Below are 20846 nucleotides of genomic sequence, written 5' to 3'. Positions count from 1 at the left end.
AAACCCCTTAGCTCTGGGCAAACAGCAATGATTGGTCACCCGACTTTCCCTAGCCCCATGAAAGGAACCTAAATAAAACAACTGCCAACATACTGACTGGAACGGTGGATTTATGTGGCACAGTGGACCCAGGAAAGCAAAAGGATGAAAGACTAACAACACAACAGCAAATGAACTGAGATACCAGCTGGCTTAGATACTAGATTAGCCATATTCCTAAAATGGTTAAGAAGCATTAGTGGCCTCTAAAGTCATTCTAAGATCTTGTTCTAGACTGGGGCATGGCATGGAGATAAGGGCAGGTGGAAATATTCATGAAATTGGAGATGGGATAAGAAAGGATGACAGAAATATCCCCCACTCAAAGTGATTATACAAATCAAAATTCCAAAAAATACAAGGTTAATGCTAAAAAAGACAGTTGGGCAATGATGGAATAAGTGGCTCCAGACCAGTGTTTCTGCTATAAAAACTTATAAAAATATATAAAATATGTAAACAACCATTTTCAGAAATTGAACAACAAGCAGTAAGAGACTGATTCCTGGGAGAAACAAAAACACATGAGTTCCCCAAATGCCCTAGTTTTCTGCCTGGAGGCTCTCTGTGGATTGACATACAGAAAGCCAGAACTCAGGGGCACCTATGTGGCTCAGCTGGTTGAGCACCTGCCTTTAGTTTGGGTCATGGTCCCAGGGTCCTAGGATTGAGCCCCATATCAGTCTCCCTGCTTGGCAGGGAGCCTGCTTCTCCCTCTGCCTACTGTTCTCCCTGCCTTTGCTGTCTCTCCTGCTCTGTCAAATGAATAAATAAAATCTTTAAAAGAAAGAAAGGGGCAGCCTGGGTGGCTCAGTGGTTTGGTGCCTGCCTTTGGCCCAGGGCATGATCCTGAAGACCTGGCATTGAGTCCCACGTTGAGCTCCCAGCATGGAGCCTGCTTCTTCCTCTGCCTGTGTCTCTGACTCTCTCTCTCTCTCTCAAGAATAGATAAAATCTTGAAAGAAGAAAGAAAGGAAGGAAAGAAAGAAAGAAAGAAAGAAAGAAAGAAAGAAAGAAAGAAAGAAAGAAGAAAGAAAGAAAGAAAGAAAGAAAAAGAAAACAAACTCAAGCACAGCACAGTGGTTTAAAAGCTAGTGGCTCAGGTCATGATCCCCTGGGAGTCATGGGGTTAAGCCTTGCATCAGGCTCCCTGCTCTGTAGGGAGTCTGCTTGGAATTCTCTCTCTCTCTCCCTCCGCCCCTTCCCTCCCCTGTGCACTCTCTCTTCTCTCTCAAATAAATAAATAATTTTTTTTTTTTTTTAAGAAAAAAAGAGCGAGGGATCCCTGGGTGGTGCAGCGGTTTGGCGCCTGCCTTTGGCCCAGGGCGCGATCCTGGAGACCCGGGATCGAATCCCACATCGGGCTCCCAGTGCATGGAGCCTGCTTCTCCCTCTGCCTGTGTCTCTGCCCCCGCCCCCTCTCTCTCTGTGTGACTATCATAAATAAATAAAAATTAAAAAAAAAAAAAAGAGCGAGTGGAACTCAGGAAGGTGACCACAATTTGAGTAACAATGTATCAGAGAGGAGAAAGATGTGCAGAAACAGAGTTCCAGAAATCTGTATAAGTATCATCTTGAGTATTTGTTTGAATATTAAAATGCATGAGCATAAGGGAAGACCCCATAAACCCAGGCAAAAAAACTCCTGGAAGAGGAAAAACTCTTGGGGAAAGAATTTCTGGGGATCTGAGACTTGTGCAACACTTTCACAGGTTGGGAAGCATTTGAGTTCCAACCAGTGACGAGTCCTCTTAAACACGGGGTGGGGGTTGTGTGCTAAGAGGCAATCTTCCTGGGATCCCTGGGGGGCTCGGCAGTTTAGTGCCTGCCTTCGGCCCAGGGCATAATCCTGGGGTCCCAGGATTGAGTCCCACATCAGCCTCCCTGCATGAAGCCTGTTTCTCCCTCTGCCTGTGTCTCTGCCTCTCTCTCTCTCTCTCTCTCTCTCTTTCTCTCTCTGTCTCTCATGAGTAAAGAAAATCTTTTAAAAAAAGAGAGAGAGACAATCTTCTGTGATGTGTCATCATGTCTTGTGACAACTTTTGTCCCCAACTCTCTTTCCAAGGATATTTGTATGGTCAATAGCCTTTGGAAGGTATAGGATAGTGTTGCCTTCCAGGAGAAAGGGCAAATTTGTTTCCTGACCAGGATAATAGAAAATGCCTCCTTCCAGGGCAAAGTCTGGGCAGATTTGCTAGCAGCTATCTTATAAAATGAGAGGTTTTTTAAGTTCAAGATTCCTCAGCTATGATTCAGACCCTCTGTGAGTGTAATGTCCACTTGGATCCACTCTGCATTTGCCTCCATGAGGTTTGGGGGACAAGGGAAACCAATGAGAATGGAGCCCATGCTGCCTGCTATGCTTTGAGTAATAAAGTCCTTTGTCTCTGACCCAGGAGTCTCATGTCTTCTGCCAGCATCTAGGCAACACTACAGGCTTGCAAGTAGGGTAAAATCTCGGACACTGAATATAACCCCTGACCTGACAGCAGGCATTTAATAGACACCCTCAAAAAGGCCATCTACCTCACAAACTAAATCCAATCCATAGCTTGGTTTTGTCTATAGCTTTTGAGCAAAGGAAAATTTTTTTTTACATTTTTAAAGGGATGTCAAAAAAAAAAAAAACCCGAGAATTTGCAGGAGACTGTATATAGCCTGTAATGCCTAAAATACTTACTATTTGGCCCTTTAAAGAAAATGTTGTCTACTTCTACTTTAGAACCATCTTAACAAAGCTTTAAAACATGACTTGAAAGGATCAAACTGATGTGCAAGTAAATTAACTGCTGGCTGAAAAAACGTATTTTTGAAAAGACCCCCCCCCCCAAAAATCTAGAAATTCAGCAGCATGGTAAACAGTGTCCAGCACGAATAAAAAAATTATTAGACATGTAAAGAAACAAGGAAATGTGACTCATAATCAGGATAAAATCAGTCAATAGAAACAGACTCAGAATCGATAGAAACGGTAGAATTAATAGAAAAGGACCATAAAGCAGTTCTTATAAATGTGTTTAAGGATGTAATGGAAAGCATGAAATAATTTGGAAACAAATAAGGTTATCTCAACAGAGACAGGAAAGGAATTTTTAAAAAGTACTATTTATAACTTTTGGAGCTGAAAATACATGATCTAAAATAAAAATTTTAAATTTCACTGGATGGGCTTAAAAGCAGCAGATTATACACTACAGCAGGGCAGTTAACCTGAAAAAAATGAGCAATGGGAATTTTACAACCTGGAGCGCAGAGGAGAAATGTAAAAAAGAACAGAGCCTCGGTGAGGGACAATACCAAGGAGTATGATTCAGAAGAAGAGAGAAAGAGCAGAAAAAAATATCTGAAGAAATAAAGGTTGAAATGTTCCCAAATTAGGTGAGGACTTTAAACTCACAGATCCAAGAAATTTCATTTCTACGGAAACAAGAAAAAAAGAAAAGTTAATGATTGGAACAGATTATAATCCCAGTTTCTGAGTTCTGAAGGTAGCTAGTTGAGATTTCGAGACGTCAGGCTTGAAGTATCTTCAGATGGAGTGAGGGCAGGCAGTGGCAACCTGATAGATTCCCTGGTTTGCAGTTTGCATGCCTCTGGCGACCTGTCTGAGTGGTCTACACAGCAACAGGCACGAGGACTGTCCATACATCAGCTGTTGTGATTTCTCCTAAATTTATATAAAGTCCCACTTTAATTTGCATGGCTTTAGGGAAAGGGCAGTTTTAGTTTTCAATGCTCCCAAGCCAGAAGGGTGGGCGAGAAAATGAAAATGTTAGTTTGAAGAGTTGTCGCTCAGTATTGGAGGAAATGAGAGGAATTCGGGGTCTAATACAAAACGAAACCTCAGACACAATGAACAGAACTGGAATAGAATCTAATATCCATGGGTATGTATTATTCTACTGAAACATAATTTTTCTCTCTACAACCACTCCCATTTCTGTCAAACATAATCATAATTAGACCAATTTGTTTGCCGATTAAGTCTGGTTTCAATAAACTTGGCCTGATTATTTACATAAGTACAACAAAAATAGTGATTGACCATATAGGTCTTAAGTCGGCTTCTTTAGAACTTTTCACAAGGAATCTCGAATTGAACTTTCAAAGGCCTCTCAAGACTAGAAAGCCAAGCCAAGGACTCATCATCAGATTTTGTCTGCAATACCTATTGATTCGGGTGAATTCTTCCCTTTTTGAGGTCTCCCCAAATATCTTGAGGTTCCTGTGCCTACCAGGAAGTAGCCTTCCTTACCTTGCAAGGCTGCTGGGAGCAGTAGAAGCAAGGTGGCAGACCAATGCTTCCAAGGGGCTTTAGTGGCTCCATAAAATCAACATTAGTTCCTGAAAGTGGTCTGGTCACATCTAAGTCTATACATATCTCTCTCAAATATGACAATTCATTCAAAGCCTTGGTGATATAAGAATGTTTCTAAGTATGTCCTGTTACAAGGAGAACAGATTCTCATTGAGCTTATGCAAATAACTATATTGCCATGAAAATAAGAATACTCGCTGAGGGTTTCTGAATCCCAGAGGGATCAGGCAGGGGGAAAAAAGTAATTGTTTCATCTATGTTCACAAAGATACTTTACCAAATTGCTGTTAAGTCATAGCTAGCTAGCTAGCTCACTAAAAGAAATGAAAAAGTTTCCTTAAATCTAGGAAGCAAAAGATTAAAGAACCAGCGATGTTTCAAACAAAAATCCTATAAAATTAGAACCATTCTCATTCAGTCTTATGTAATTAATTCTTGATCTTGATCTTTTGTTAGCAGTTTTATAAATCCAGTGTTTCCTTAGTGTTCAGTAAATTCTTACCCTGTTTGGTGGTATGATCTGAAAATTATCGGAAACCTATACTTGTCAGAGTCCTTTCCATGAATCACCTTGAAGATGAACCACTTTTGCAAAAGCATCAGAGTAGAACAATAGAAGTCTGTAAATGACAAAAGACTTAAAAATGCCCCTGTTTAAGAACTGATGAGAGTTCATTATGTTACTGACAGAGAAATTTGGTTATTTCTATGACATACATTTTAAGATAGTAACTAGAATTACGAATGTTTTGAGAGACAGCATGAGAGAACAAATCTTTTGAGATGTTCCAGGGACTCTCTAAAACTCCCAAGTTAGGGGATCCCTGGGTGGCTCAGCGGTTTGGCTCCTGCCTTTGGCCCAGGGCGTGGAGACCTGGGATTGAGTCCCACATCGGGCTCCCTGCATGGAGCCTACTTCTCCCTCTGCCTGTGTCTCTGCCTCTCTCTCTCTGTGTGTCTGTCATGAATAAATAAAATCTTAAAAAAAAAAAACAACTCCCAAGTTAGTATGAAATCAAAAATATTCCATTAGAATTTGAATTTTGTGAGATTTGTCAAAATATCAAAAAGGATGTTTTTTGATATTTTGTATTGGATGCAATACTTAAATATCCATTTCAGGAGACAAAAATGATTTCAAAAGCAAATATAGGAGGTTACATAGTTCTGGGCAAAACTTACATCTTTTATTTATTTATTTAAAAGATTTTGTTTATTTATTTGAGAGACTGAGTGAGAGAGAGAGCACATATGAGCAGGGGCAGAGGGAGAGGGAGAAGTAGACTCCCTTGCTGAGCAGGGAGCCCAATGTGGGGCACAATCCTAGGACCCTGGGATCATGACCTAGGCTGAAGGCAGACACTTAACTGTCTGAGCCACCCAGGCGCCCCAAAACTTAGCTCTTTTAATAGAGGCGACATGGCTTAGGTAATCAAAGACCTGACTGAGACAGAGTGAAGCACAGTTGGTAAGACACAAAATCTTTGCTTTCCACACTGATTACTTATAAGGTAAAGAAAAGCTTTTGTTTAAATTTCTTGTTAAGAGCAGACCAATAATCTAAGAAAACTGTCTTTTTTGGCAGATGAAATAAAAATTCGTTTTACATAAGAACATGATTGGTATTAAAGCTGAATTTTAAAATCCTTATAATAAGAATTCAATTTTTAGCCAACTTGACCACACAAGATTCCTTCTCTCTGTCCCCACCACCCCCTTCCCTTCCTCCCTTCTTTGTATGTCTATCGTTTGTCCTTCATTTTCTTCTTTCTCATTCTGAAATAACCAGCTTTATTTTAGAACAAACACTTTCATTTCCCTCAACAAAACTGCATCTCCATATCTCATACCTTTTCTAACCAAAAAAGGGGGGAAAAACCAACATAAAACCCCACATATCTTACTTTTATTTTTTAAGATTAATTTATTTATCCATGAGAGACACACAGAGAGAAGCAGAGACATAGACAGAGGGAGAAGCAGACTCCTCGTAGGGAGCCTGTTGTGGGATCTGATCCTGGATTCCAGGATCATGCCGAGCCAAACGCAGGCACTCAGACACTTGAGCCACCCAGCAGTCTCCCTATTTTTCTTACATACAGAATTGTTTCCTGTATAATTTCTAGTAGTTTTAATTACATATATTAGAATTCTTAACCTTTCGAAAACTTAATTTCTAGTGAAAACCAAGTAGAAATTGTGAACTTGTTACACCAGCATTGTTTAGATTGGCAAATTTATTAATACATTTTATGATTTCTAGAAGCACACATTTCCTCATAGTATTTTTTTAATGTGGCACAATACATGTTTAGTAACAGACCCAAATATCTTTATTTCCTCTGCAATAAGAGGTCAAATGTAGGTAAACTTAGACTTGTTTAGCAATTAGTGTTTTGGTATTTTATCTTATTTGGAAATGATGAAGACATTCAATGAATTCCCATCATTTAATTTAACTTAGCAAAATTTTAAGGATAGAAGTTACCAAAGGTTTGGGAAACTCTTTGGGGTGGGGGTGGGGGACTAGTTTTAAGTAGACATAACAATTATGTTAAGACCACCCATGAAAACTTCATCAGACTCTACAAAGTCAGTCATCATACCGAGCTACTTTTCTTGCTGACAAATTTTGTAATAGAGCTAACATGAATTTATTTGACTAGTAAACCCAGGCAGGATAAAAGCTGTTATCTTCATAATATTTAATGCTGACATCCTTGGAGACAAACCTATTTCAATTAAACCAAAATTAAACTAGCTTTTATTTACCAAGGAATATGCCAGATCGCATGAATTTGAAAAACATTTAGGTTAGCTTCCATATTTCTGAGTTTTAGAAATACCTAATACATAAGTGCTTATTTTTAAGCCAATTAAATAGGGTTCCTTTACTAATTAATTTTAGCAATTCTATCCAGAGTAAAAAAGAAAAAGAAAGTCACGTACATAACTTAAATCCACAGACATACATAAACACACAGATATAAACAGAGACCCTATAAAGTTTCCATTTCAAAATTTTAGCCATGAGTCAGGTACAATATTCAGTAGTTTATAAACTACTTCTATCAGAGGAACAAGCTAAGATTACCCCCTCCAATGGCTTAAGTTTTTTTTTTTTTTTTTTTTTTTTTTTTTTTTTTTTTTACTATTTATGGAGGAGACTTTTAAGAATCTTGCTGATCTTAGGGAGGCTGTAGACTAGAGTTTGGACAAGAGAGCTTTCACAGCAATTTTTATTTTCTTATTTTTTAAAGATTTTATTTATTCATGAGAGACACACAGAGAGAGAGGCAGAGACACAGGCAGAGGGAGAGGCAGGCTCCATGCAGGGAGCCCGACGTGGGACTCGATCCCAGGACCCCAGGATCACACCCCTGGTCGAAGGTGGTGCTAAACCACTGAGCCACCCGGGCCACCCACAATTTTTATTTTAAAAGGCCTTTTACCTCTGCCCCTCTTTTTTCCTTTGGTCTCAGGCAAAGTTTTAGCTACTTCCTGGGGTGTTTACCTTACAAAGACACAGTGAGATTTACATCTTCAAGGGACAGAGAAAGAATTGAAGTTTTCTCCAAGGAGTTCCAGTGCTTTTTGGATGGTTTTGGCGATATCCACAAAATGTAGTAATCACCCCATAATTAGGGAGAGCACCCTGTAAAAACAATTCTTGGGGTCACATGGGGCCTCTTCAGGTTAGAAATGAAGAAGAGGTCATTTGGGTCACGGTGGTCATGGAAATGATGAACCAATTGGACCACAACAATTTTGTGCAGCTGGAGATGGGCTTCCTCTGTGAGCCTTAGCAAAGATCACTGTGCTGGAAGGATGGGTACAGTGCCAGGCAGCATATGTCCAAGTGAGGAGAGGGAGGGCTCGGATGGGAATTTCAGTGGCTCTGAGGGCCTTTGTCTTCCCTTTTTCCTCGTCCTCGTCCTCGTCCTCGTCCTCCTCAGGAAAGGCCTCCATAACCTGTCAGCTCTTTCCTTGGTGGCAAGGGCACCTCATGAGGCGTCCTGGTAGTGGAAAACTCTTCAGTGGAAAGGCAAGGGTGCTCAGGATCTGTGTTATCTCAGAAAGAATGAGCATGTAGCTTGGATGGATCTCTGAGAAAGTTACGGATTTTCATGTCTTTAGATACTGGCCAGTTAATGCATTTTGGCCACTGTGAGGGACTTAGAGCTGGTTCCAAACAAGAAAATGATAGCCAATTAGCTCTCTTCTCCCTTTCCTACTCCATAAAATCTTTAAGAAATGTTTGAATTTCACTAAGGCATAGTTTGGTTTTTTTGTTTTTTGTTTTTTGTTTTTTTTAATCTCAGTTTCTACTTGTTTTTCTCCTGTTTCCTTAATCTTATGTGCAGTTACCAGAAAATTTGGGATGACATTACTGTAAGTCCTCTTTATAGGTGGCTGCTTTCTTTTCCAGGGTGTCCCAAGAGACCTCTCCAGGATCAGAGTCTGCCTTCAGTAGTGTGATGTGCACAAGGTCTTTAGGACAAGTCCCTAGGCCTCTGGAGCATAAGCCAGAGTCTTGGCAGGTTGGCATGCATGACACTGAATCATACCTAGGAAGCATCCTTGGGGTTTTGCATTTATCAAAGAGCTGGTGTGCCTCCCCAAGGTTCTTAGGAGGTGCTGGCACCAGATGTTCAGGACCTTTATATGTGTCCATTAATCTTTTAGCAACATCACACCAAGGAATTAAACCCCCAATATCTCATTGGGTCAGGGGACAAAGGGCAATAATAGTGAGTGAAGCGGTGGCACAGAGACGGTAGGCCTCTGTTATATGCTCCCTTGTGGTGGCATTGGCTTCCAATTGAAAGGCTATTTCACTTTTCTGGGTTAGGACATGGAGTCCAGGCACAACCCACTGACTCAGTGATTGCAGGCAGAGGTCTCCCATCCTCCTCACCTGTAGGAATCCTTTTGTTGTGCCTTTAGCCCAGAGCCCTCCTTGGGCAGTGACAACAGCCTTCCAATCTAATCCACCCTCCTTAACTCTCGTTAGTGTGGAGGACCCTTCTGCACATTAATAGTCAATTAAGGTATTTAGAACTAGTGATCTAATCATCTTGTTAGACCATATGGCCTTGATCACACTGCTCTGGGAGGATTATTGGATTGTTATGGCAGCCCTGACCTTTTGCACTGGATACTGTAGGCAACACACGACAGAGGCAGTATGTGAAAACATATAGCAGCATGACTGACCCCCGCTAGCTGTGCTTCTTCCTCAGATGCTGTCACCCACCTGAGTTTGGCGGTTAGTAAGCAAGTTGCAGGTAAGGGCATTTCCCTCAGTTAACCGCAAGGGCAGCCATGCAATCCTGCCAACTATGCCAATTGTGTGTTGTTCTCAGCCTGTCAACCGGTTTTGTGCCTAGAGTGGTTGTTGTGGTTCTGACCATCGCAAGATGCCCTTCAGCAATAATTATCAGGAAACTTTGAAAAAAATGGTTTATTATTTAGAGGACTTAGAAATTACACAGCACGCTTGGGGGCCACACAGGTAGGTCTTGCCTAGAAAAAGAGAGCACAGTGAGTGCAGGGACCTGGGGTTCTGCTTTTATTGAGGGTGAAGGTGGGAGTCTAAGGTTTCACCTCACTCTTTATTGGTGATTTTAAAATGTAAAAGCAGGAATTTAAAGCCTGGGAAGAGAAAAGAAAACAAGAGGCCCAAATGGTCAGTTATCAAGATCAACCAAGATCTCTAAAACAAAGGAGCCTCACTCAATGTGAGGGAGGCGGCCATCTAGTTGTGTGGCTGGCCCTGTGTTTGCTGCAAATAGCCATCTTTGAAGTGGATGCAATCAAAGCTTAAATCAGGTATTTGCGTTATAAAAACAAACCCCAAACAACCAAAAAAGAAAAACAAAAAACAGCTATCAGAGCTTATACTACACCCACATTATTTTCCAGTTACACTTTCATAAAGACAGGTTCATTTTTTAACAGATATTTATTGAGCATTTACTATGTGCAGGGAATATATCCATAACATGGTAAGTAGGTAAAAAGGGGAAAAATCCCACCCACTCATGGATCTTACCTGGGGTGGCAGTTAGGGGCAAACAGACTGTAAACAACAATTCAGTGAAAACATACAGTATATCACCACCTGAAGAGAAGTGAAAAATAGAGCAGAGGAGGTGGGGGGAGGTATAATTTTCAAGAGTGGGCAGGAAAGACCTTATTGAGAAGGTGATGTTAGAGGAAAGATCAGGAAAGGAAGGGCACAATCTCTGTGAGAAGCTGGTGCGCGTGGTATGTAGCATCAGGACGGCTGGTGCCGGAAGAGCCAGGGGGAGAAGCAGGAGGTGAAGTGCAAGTGATCAAGGGAGGGTGTGGGTAGGGAGGACCAAGCAGGGCCGCACACACCTGCGCGGGGACTCCAGCTTTCATGCTCAGTGAGAGGTGAAGCCTGGGGAGGGGGGGGGGTTGAGCAAAGGAGTGACAAGATCTTAGATTTCCGCAGGAGCATGCCGGCTGTTGAGATAAATACAGGCTAAAGGGGCGCAGAGGGTGAAAGAGGGTGGCCAGTTAGGAGGCGCCTAGAGGATCCAGGAGAGTGATGATTGGTTCCCCCAACAGGGTAGTTGTTTACACCAAAGGGAACAACCAGGTAGAGAAGGTGGAAACGATGTTGCAGGGGAGAGGAAAGAGCTGCTGATTCACAATCTTTGAGCAGGGGAAGGGATGGGACAGGCTGCAGAGAAGTGGAGCTAGGAGAGATCTCGTTTACAGTAACGGGCAGGAAGGCAGGTGGCTGATATGGGCACAGATGCCGGTAGGTGACGGTGGCACCAGCGGTGGGGTCTGTGAAAGTTCTTTTGGGTTACTCCTATTTCTCAGGGAAATAGGAAATCAGGGCTAATAAGGAAGGGGGGGATGTGTTGGTGACTTGACAAAAAGAAGGTATAAAACAGTGGATTAGGAGAGTAAGAAAATGAAGTTTGGATTTGCCACAGTTGATCTTTTTAACCCAACGTACATGGGAAACAGCTCTCTCAACATCTTGCTCCTAAATCTACGAACATAAAGAAAGCATCATTTTGAGGCCAAGTAATCAGCAACGTCTACCAATCCTTATAAGGCCTAGTCTCCGGAGAGAGAGGGGGACAATTCTGTCCTCTAGGAAGGGTAGACGTGCCTCAGAAATGCATGGCTCAATGTGAACAGAACGCTGGCAGATTTGTAGCTTTCTTGTGCTTTCGCAGAAACTAGATTTCATTTGTTTTGAATTCCTTCTTTATTACAAGACTCCTTTCAAAAGAGAATTAGCATTATAAACATAAATGTACTTATCAGTGTATTTCCCTATTCCCCTAAAATTACAACTGAAGTAAACACTTTAAGGAGAAGTCAATGTCATAGAGGGGAAAATGCTTATTTAAAGGGCTGGATTATTAGAAGTTTTTTTCAAAAAGGCCATGAGACTTTCTTTTTTCCCTTTTAGATTTTTATTTATTTATTCACAAGAGACACAGGGAGAGAGGCAGAGATACAGGCAGAGGGAGAAGCAGGTTCCTTGAGGGGAGGTGGATGTGGGACTGCATCCCAGGACCAGGGATTACGCCCTGAGCCGAAGGCAGATGCTCAGCCACTGAGCCATCCAGGCGTCCCAGGCCATGAAACTGTCTAATGACCACCTGATATCAAAAGCTTAGAAAAAAAAAATGAGTGGCCATATTTTGACAGCCTGCAGATAGCGTCTAATAGTTCATCTCAAATAAATAAGGGTGCAAGTTGTGTCATAAATATGCTTTACATCGGGACGCCTGGTTGGCTCAGTGGTTGAGCGCCTCCCTTCGGCCCAGGGTGTGATCCTGGAGACCCAGGATCAAGTCCCACGTTTGGCTCCCTGCATGGAGCCTGCTTCTCCCTCTGCCCGTGTCTCTGCCCCTCTCTCTCTCTCTCTATGTGTGTCTCTCATGAATAGATAAATAAAATCTTTAAAAAATATATGCTTTACATCAACATTATTAATCTAGAAAACCTATGATGAGGTGACAAGAAGACTAATTATCATTTTGTATTTTTTCTATTGATGTATCTCAGGAAAAGAGAAAAGCAATCTTGGTGTTTTAGGAGACATGAGCAGTGCAGTGTGTTGATTCTCCTAAAACATCTTTTTCCCCTAAAACTCTGTATTTGAAGGGGGACAAAAATCATACTTAAATTACATTACTGGACTACACTTACATGTACATATTTTTCCTGAATCTAAACCTTTTGTAATTGTCTCATCATCCCCAATCCCTCCATTAGGGGATCTTTATAATTGGTATTCCAAGATAGGAATTGCTTGCATTCTGCAACATGGGGATCTGAAAGACATGTATCTTTACAACAGCTATATATTTTTTTAAAGATTTATTTACTTGAGAGAAAGAGAGTGTACGCTAACACGCACAAGAGGAGGAGCAGAGGGAGAGAGACAAGCAGACTCCATGCTGAGCACAGAGCCTAACAGGGGGCTCCATCCCAGAACCCTGCGTTCACAACCCAAGCCAAAATCAAGAGTTGGTCGCTTAACCCAACTGAGCCATGCAGGAGCCCCATCACAGACATATTTTTAACAGGGAAATAACAAATTTTCCTTTTGTGTGTAGGGGGGATGGCAGATTATTATTTTAAAAAATTAGGCCACTTCCTATAAATAATTACTGTTCATGTTTGGGAATGAGATGTTTAAAAAAAGTCATTGGGAATAGTGGCACCTGGATGGCTCAGTCAGTTAAGGGTCTGACTCTTGGTTTTGGCACAGGTCATGATCTCAGGGTCCGAGTCCTGAGACTGAGTCTCTAGTAGAGTCCCCTGTTGAGCCCTATGTCAAGCCCCCAGGGGAGCCCATGATGAGCCCCATGTTCAGCCAGAAGTCTGCTTGAGATTCTCTCCCTCTGCCCCTCCTCCCACACCATGACCTCAAATAAATAAATCCTAAAAAAAAAAAAAAAAAAAAAAATCATTAGGAATATTCAAAGCCAACCGGAAGACTCAATATGTTCTACTTTCTGGTATGAATGAAGCAAATTCAGTGAAATAAACTCACTGCTTGCTAGCAAACATTTAAGGTTCTAGAAATGCTGTTCCATTCACTCTTTTTTTTTTTGTTCCACTCACTCTTAAAGACAGAGGAAAGCAGTTATAATTTTTAGGCAGAACTATTTCTTTTGCTTAGTTCAAGTTTTAGTTTTGAATGGCTAAAGGCAGTTTTCACTCCTGGGCAAGGCCCATTCAGCCATTCTCAGGTAGCTTTGACTTTCTCCAGATGGGCAATTTAAAAAATACTGGCTGAAAATGAACAGTACAAATGTTCAGATTAGATCCAACCCATGATCACATGGGCCACTGGGTCTGTGTATGTAATGAGGGACAGGTTAAGAATGCACACCAAAGCAACCTAGATTCCTTTAATACTATATTGTAAGTGGTTGAAACATTACAGCAGGAGAGCAGGGGAAGACCCAGATTTTAACTAAAAAAAAAAAAAAAATTGTAATGGATTATTTATATTTTCAACCTATACTGCCTCTTGAAGTCACAAGAATTTTCATAATTCCCTGAAAAGCTTTATTATTTATTCCAAATTTGTCTTTTCATTCCCTCACAGAAGGAAATGTAATGCCGATAAGAACAAATTTCAGTTGTGATGCCTCTGGTGTAAGATATTCTTGATAAATAAGTTTAAAAAATAATCACCAAAATGAGCTTTTTGTTTTATTCATAGCTTTTAATCACCTCAGCACCTCTTGCCCCTCATTTGCACACATAATTGAAGGTTGACGGTGCTGCTGTCACACTCTGAATTTCATTCTGCTGCCATCAACCATGTTCAAAGTTTCAAAGTTTCTCAGCTCTAGACGTCTTTGCTTTCTGATAATAGTGTCTTTTGTGTGAGAGAGGATAACATTCCTTACATTGGTTATTTAAATAAATTAATCCTAAAGCTTTATTTGTATCATTAGAATGTCAAACAGGAGCTATAAGACCTGGGGAAACTCAGAGCCAGCCCAACAACCCTTCAGGTGTGGAGCTCCTCTGATTCTTCCTCAGGAAAATGGAGCCTCTGTTGGCCTCTACGTTAGTGAATCTTCTGTCAATGGGACTCCCAGGGGTCCTGTTGCTGACCCGCTGCTGTGATCCTCAGCCTCTTCAGGGGATGTGCCCCACTGCAGTCACTTACCTATCACGGAAGCACCTATTCAACATTTACAGAGCTGAAGTGCTGAATCCATCTTTGTCAAATTGATGAATACTTCCGTAAGACAAGGAGTTTCGACTTGATGATCTCAAAGTTTCCTATCTAAAAGCTTATGATTTTCAATTGTCTCAGCCTCTACCTAGATTTTCAGGACTCCTATGAATGTTGATGTGAATACACAGAAGTTGCCAGTTTGGCCATTAAGGGAGTGTTAATCCTTGTCCTGTATTATGTTGGTGATTTAAGACCCAGAGTGAAGTAAAATCCTGTTCATAGTTCTTCTAGATCAGTGCTATCCAATAAAAATGTAATACAAGCCAAAAATGCAAACCACAAATGTAATTCAAATTTTTCTAGTAGCCACATTAAAATGGGAAATGAAACGTGTGAAATTAATTTTAATGATATATTTTATTTAACACCATATGTCCAAAAGACTATATTTCAACATATACTTAATATAAAATAATTGTTAAGATGTTTTACATTCTTTGTGTGTGTAAGTCTTCAAAAGCCAGTGTGTATTTTACCTTTGTACATCTCAATTCTGACTAGCCACATTTCAACTACTTAAGACCACGTGTGGCTAATTAGTGGCTGCTTTCTTGACAGTAGTACTTTTAGAGTCCTGATACTCAAAGTCCTCTGTGGACCAGGAGCGTTGGGATCATGTGGGAGCTTCTTAGAAATGCAAATTCTTGGAATGATAATCTGCATCTCAACAAGCACTCCAGGTGATTTGTATGGACTTTAAGAAGCACTATTCTGGAGGGTATATTCAAATTCTTTTCTCAGTGAATCTTAGTTTTGAATATTCTTATAAGGTACACATTTCTAATTTGTAAACATTTTTAATACTTTTTAAATGAGTCGATGTGCTTCCAGGTCTCTGTCACCCCTTTTTAAAAAATAACTTGTTTTTTCTAGTTATAAAGCATGACTTGTTTATACTGAAAAACTAGAAACTACAAAAATAAGAAAAAAGCCACTTGCCATCCCGTCAACTAGAGATAACTACTATTAACATTTTTGGGTGTTTATCCTTTTGGTATCTAAAATATTGTTCATTTCTTAATAATACATAAATTTTTACAAAAAAATTCATACAGTAGCATATAAAATAAGGTCCCTGTAACTACTTCCCGAAATGCAGTCCCTGCCTGAGCCACTAGTCAGGTGAAGAACATTTGGGTTGTTTCCAGTTTTGGCATTTATGAATACAGTTGCTATAAACTGGCTTCTAGGTTTTGGAGTAAATACACAGGAGTGGGATCCCTATTAAAAAACATCTTAAAAAAAAAAGAAACATCTTTTTTTTTTTAATACTGCATTGTACCTCAGGACTTGAATATACATGAAGATATATTTATTCATTCAATCAGCAAATACTAGATATTTACACTGTATTAGGCCATAAGAATATAGTGAACCTAGTGTTGGTCAGTATTGGACCCACTCCTCATAGAGTTTGTTTTTAATAGAATCCCTATTAATAGACATTGAAGTTATTTCCGATTTATCATAAATGTGTTTTAAAATTTCAGTTCGGGGGCAGCCCCAGTGGCTTAGCAGTTTAGCGCCGCCTTCAGCCCAGGGTGTGATCCTGGAGACCCGAGATTGAGTCCCACATCGGGCTCCCCGCACAGGGCCTGCTTCTCCCTCTGCCTGTGTCTCTGCCTCTCTCTCTCTGTCTGTGTCTAATAAATAAATAAAATCTTTAAAAAAAAAATTCAAAGTTCGGTCATGACGGATCATCTGCTATTTGCCCAAAATTTTCCTAGGAGTTTTCAAAGAAAATAATGAGTAATGAGGCAGTAGTCTTGGTTGGACAAGTCACTGAACTCTGACCACTGAGCTCTAGTCCCAGGCAGGTGTCGCAGGTTAACTCTAGGTTAATGTGGAGAACCTGAGATTATCCTTCATCCTCCTAGGCCAGTGGTCTTCAAACTTCAGCTTACATCAGGACCACGTGAATGGTTTGTTAAACCACAGATTTCTGGGTCCCACTTCCAATTTAGTAGGTCTGGGATTGGGCCCAATAATTTGCATCTTTAACAAGTTCCCAGGTGAGGCTAATGCTGCTGGTCCCAGGAACATAGCTTGCGAACAGCCCTCTGCTATTTCTGGGAGTTTCTGACTCTGATATCATAATTTGGACTCTCCTTCACCAGCAGTTAGAATTCAGAGATCTAGAAGTAGCTAGCTATCTTTACAGTTACTAGAGAAGTTACTGATGCAGAAAAAACTTTCATGCACCTAGAAGTTCCTGGTAGGATCCCCTGATGATTCCAGTTCCTCGCATTTTATTTCTATTCCTCTTACTACCTTCATGCAGGCTCTTCTCTGGGTTGCACTGGTTGGTGGGAGAACTTATCCTTTGGCACTCTCAACACCACTGGTCAGCAGGGAGGGGCTTCACACTTGAAGAGTTCTTCTGAAACAGTGTCTTGATATCAAGCTCCAGAGTTTACTCATCCGGGTTAGAGAAGATTGGGTTTCTAGCTGCAGGAGCCTTCTTCTGAGAGAAGAAGCAGGCCGTTCTCATGAGATTTCAGAAGAGCTGGGAAGGGACAGGCTTACTCTGGATTTGGGGCGGGGGGCGGGGGGGGAGGGCGGTGGTGTTGGAGGAGATCTTGAGAAAATGAGCTACCTCTTGGAGTTTCAAGGGTCCAGGTCCCATGGGCAGAGGAGCCAGAGTTCTTAGGGTTGCTGGTGAGTATAAAGCTAACTGCAGAGAAGCCTTCTTTGTATTTTCTCCTTAGCTTTGTGGACAGGTTTAAATAAGGGATCTGTATGTAGTCCAACTCGCTCATAGGAGGGTTGAATGTAGTTTTACCGTTCACTAGCTCCATCACTAAGGTTCTTAGGAAATTTTCTCATCTGTAAAATGTAGACAATACCTCTGTCCTCAGGGTTACTGTGGGGATTCCTACAGTAACATGTAAAGGACCTCATTACTGTGCTACTTAACCCACAGTAGGCCCCTCCTTATCTGATGGGAGCATGGGTCAGTAGTGAGGCTATGGTTACCATGCTGCAGAACCTTTGGTGGACACATCACAAAGTATGCCTGGTTCCTTCTGTACTTAGGAAAGAACAATGCCTGGCATTGCTCCCTCTGGAAAATGAAGCTAGCTAACGTTGGGGCCTGCTATCAAGCACTCACAGGCATACACATGGAACCTAACAGCTGAGAGTGTAACAGACCTACTGCACTAGCATTTAGAGACTTCACAGGATCTAGGGTGACTATTCACAGATGGGACTTTTAGAACTAGAAGAACTAGGGCTAATTCATTTCAATCATTCATTTCACTACCTTAGTAGGTTAAGTGGCTGTCTCTGGCTCACAGAACATTGTAATGTTTGGAGTTCCTAACTCTGAGCTGGCCTTGTTTTCAACTATTCCACTTTCTGGATCTTGACCCTGTTGCTCTACCCATAAAGCACTTGCTTTATTTCCCTTTTATTTCAGATTGCAAACAAAATGGAAAGAAGTTGATGAGCACAGTTTTGTGGCACCAAGTTCTTGCTTAGGGAAGGGTTTTGGAAGAGTAAGAATTTAAGGTCAATTTGGAACAGTGTGAGTATAGGATGGCATGACTAAAGCATCAGAGCACATCTTTCTTTGTCATTCCATACTCTAAAAGGTTAATAATACTTATGGGTTAACTACAAACATTATTGCAACAGTCTGATTTATTGACAAGTTAATACTTCTGTTTATATTCTAATTTTCTGTTTTAGTAGTCAGGAATCTTTTCTTATTGTCTTATGTATATCTCAGCAGTGAAAATAATTTCCTCCTATGTCAGAAACTTGAAGAAAATCAGAAGCCTACTTTTAAAAGTCTGTAACATGTACACTTTAGATACAACATGGAGTATTGTATCCATACAAATAAAGGAAGATAAACCTTCCTTATAAAGGAAGGTTTCTTTTTTTTTTTTTTAAGCATGCATTTTTGATTTTTGTAGCAAGAGTGTGCTCCAGGAGGGGAAGCAAGAAGGAGAATATTTTTAAAAAGATTTTATTTGTTTTGAGAGAGAGTGCCAGTGGGGGGAGGGGCAGGAGGCGAGGGAGAGAGAATCCCAAGCAGACTCCCCACTGAGCACAGAGCCCAACACAGGGCTTGTTCTCATGACCGTGAGGTCATGACCTGAGCTGAAATTAAAAGTTGTATGCTTAACTAACTGAGCCAACCAGGAGCCCCCTTTTAATTTTTCTTTAAAAGCAAAAACGCCTTTAAAAAACACAAAAACATGGGGCTCCTGAGTGGCTCAAATGGTTAAGTGTCTGCCTTCAGTGCAGGTCACGATCCCAGAGACCTAGGACCACAGGGAGCCTCTGCTTCTTCCTCTGCCTGCTATTCCCTCTGCTTGTGCTTGCTCTGTCAAATAAATAAAATCTTTTTTAAAAAGGCACACCAAAAACTCAACTAGCTGAAGAAAAGGTAAATAATTTCAGAATGGTATGTACAGAATGCACTCCTATCCCAAACCCTCTTACTGCCAGAGTTCCTATGGTTTTGCTGGGAGAATCAAAACACATTATGGATGTGAATCTCCATCACAGGACCTTGACTCTCCACTTTTCTGTCCCCCATACTTAGTAAAAGGGAAGATGGGTAGCAGTTGTTCTGTAGTATTCCAATTGCAAGAAAGGCATTATCTCATTGAAACAATGTTAAAAGAGGTGCATGGGCTTCACTTAATGCGAATTAGATAAATTACTGAGTGTTGGCCTGAATAGCAAAGTCATTTTAAGATTATTTCTATGAGGATCATATTTGTAGGTCCAAAAATTGGTTGACCATCAACAAACCTTTGAAATAACAATCTGTCATAGATTGGGAAATGGTTGGATATTTTTAAAAATTTGATTTACAAATAAATAAAAATTAAAAAAAAAAAAAAAAAAATTTGATTTACATGAATTCTTTCAAGTGCACATTAAGCTACAACTATTCGGAGTTCTTGAACATCTGTTGTATTAATAAGTGAAACACCTAAATTAATATATCACTTAAAGCTCAAACATAACTTGGGGTTCATTATACTGTTTGTTCTACTTAAGTATGTTTGAAATTTTTTATACTAAAAAAGACTAAAAACAAAACAAAACAAAAAAAACAAAAAAACCCACCAAACCCTTCAGATGTAAATTTCAAAATTCCCAAAGGATTAACCAAGGGGAAAATTGGGAGGCAATACAAAAACTCCTAAGAAGAAGTATATACTTGGGACACCTGGTGGCTCAGTGGTTGAGTGTCTGCCTTTGGCTGAGAGTGTGATCCTGGGGTCCTGGGATCCACTCCCACATCGGGCTCCTTGTGGGGAGCCTATGTGTCTGCATCTCTCTCTCTCTCTCTCTCTCTCTCTCATGAATAAATACAGAAAATCTTTATTTTTTTAAAATAAAATAATTTAAATAAAAAAGTAAATACCTGAATTTAATTTTTAAAATTTTATTTTTTAAAAAACTTAAAATTTTTAATTGCAACCATTGTATAGACAGCAAACCAGCTATCAAAACACTGAAAACATTTCAAATAATAGACCTATTTTAAAGCCTCCAAATCTCACGTTACTGTTGTTTATAATTAAGAATATCTTTCAATATCTTTTCATTGTAAAAAATCATTGCAATTAATATAAAAAGAGGAAAATTAGATTCAGAGTTTAAGCATCTGTTTTAACCACATTTATCTCTTTAAAATGTAGCTTAATACAAGTTGATTAGACTTCCTAAGATATTAAATTCAGAGTTAAAACATTTACTCTTTAGCTATCTCTAGTCACCTAATTTTCTGTAATATCCTTTCATATCTTTTATAAACAAAATATTTTAAAGACCTACAATGGCATGATATAAAAGAGCAATAATTACAGTAGACAAAATAATAAATGAAATATGATATGCCGTCTGCTATATACCTATGAGTTTTACAGAATAATCATTACAACAGATGTCCTTAGAGAACAAAAGAGAATGAGAAAATATACAGGTAGAGGAAGGCATGGAAGATATTTTCTGTTATCTTCTACTGTGTGGTCTCTAGCTGCACTGTTCTTTAAACAAAAAAAGGTCTCCGCAAGGGCAGGTCCTGTTTCAAATGTCCCCTTACCCTTCTGACTAGAGAATAATGTGTTTGTGTAGGATATGATTACACCAGACAAGGCTGTGAACACATGTGACTTACTCAATGATCCTATTCTGCTTCCTTTTAAAGATAAAGAATGCATTTAAGTCGATTGTGTATGAGACTCTAGTAATTCC

Source organism: Vulpes vulpes, chromosome 1 (genome assembly GCF_048418805.1).
Source record: "Vulpes vulpes isolate BD-2025 chromosome 1, VulVul3, whole genome shotgun sequence".
Classification (NCBI taxonomy): Eukaryota; Metazoa; Chordata; class Mammalia; order Carnivora; family Canidae; genus Vulpes; species Vulpes vulpes.
The sequence above is the reverse complement of the archived record's forward strand: the minus strand, read 5'-3'. Positions refer to the sequence as shown.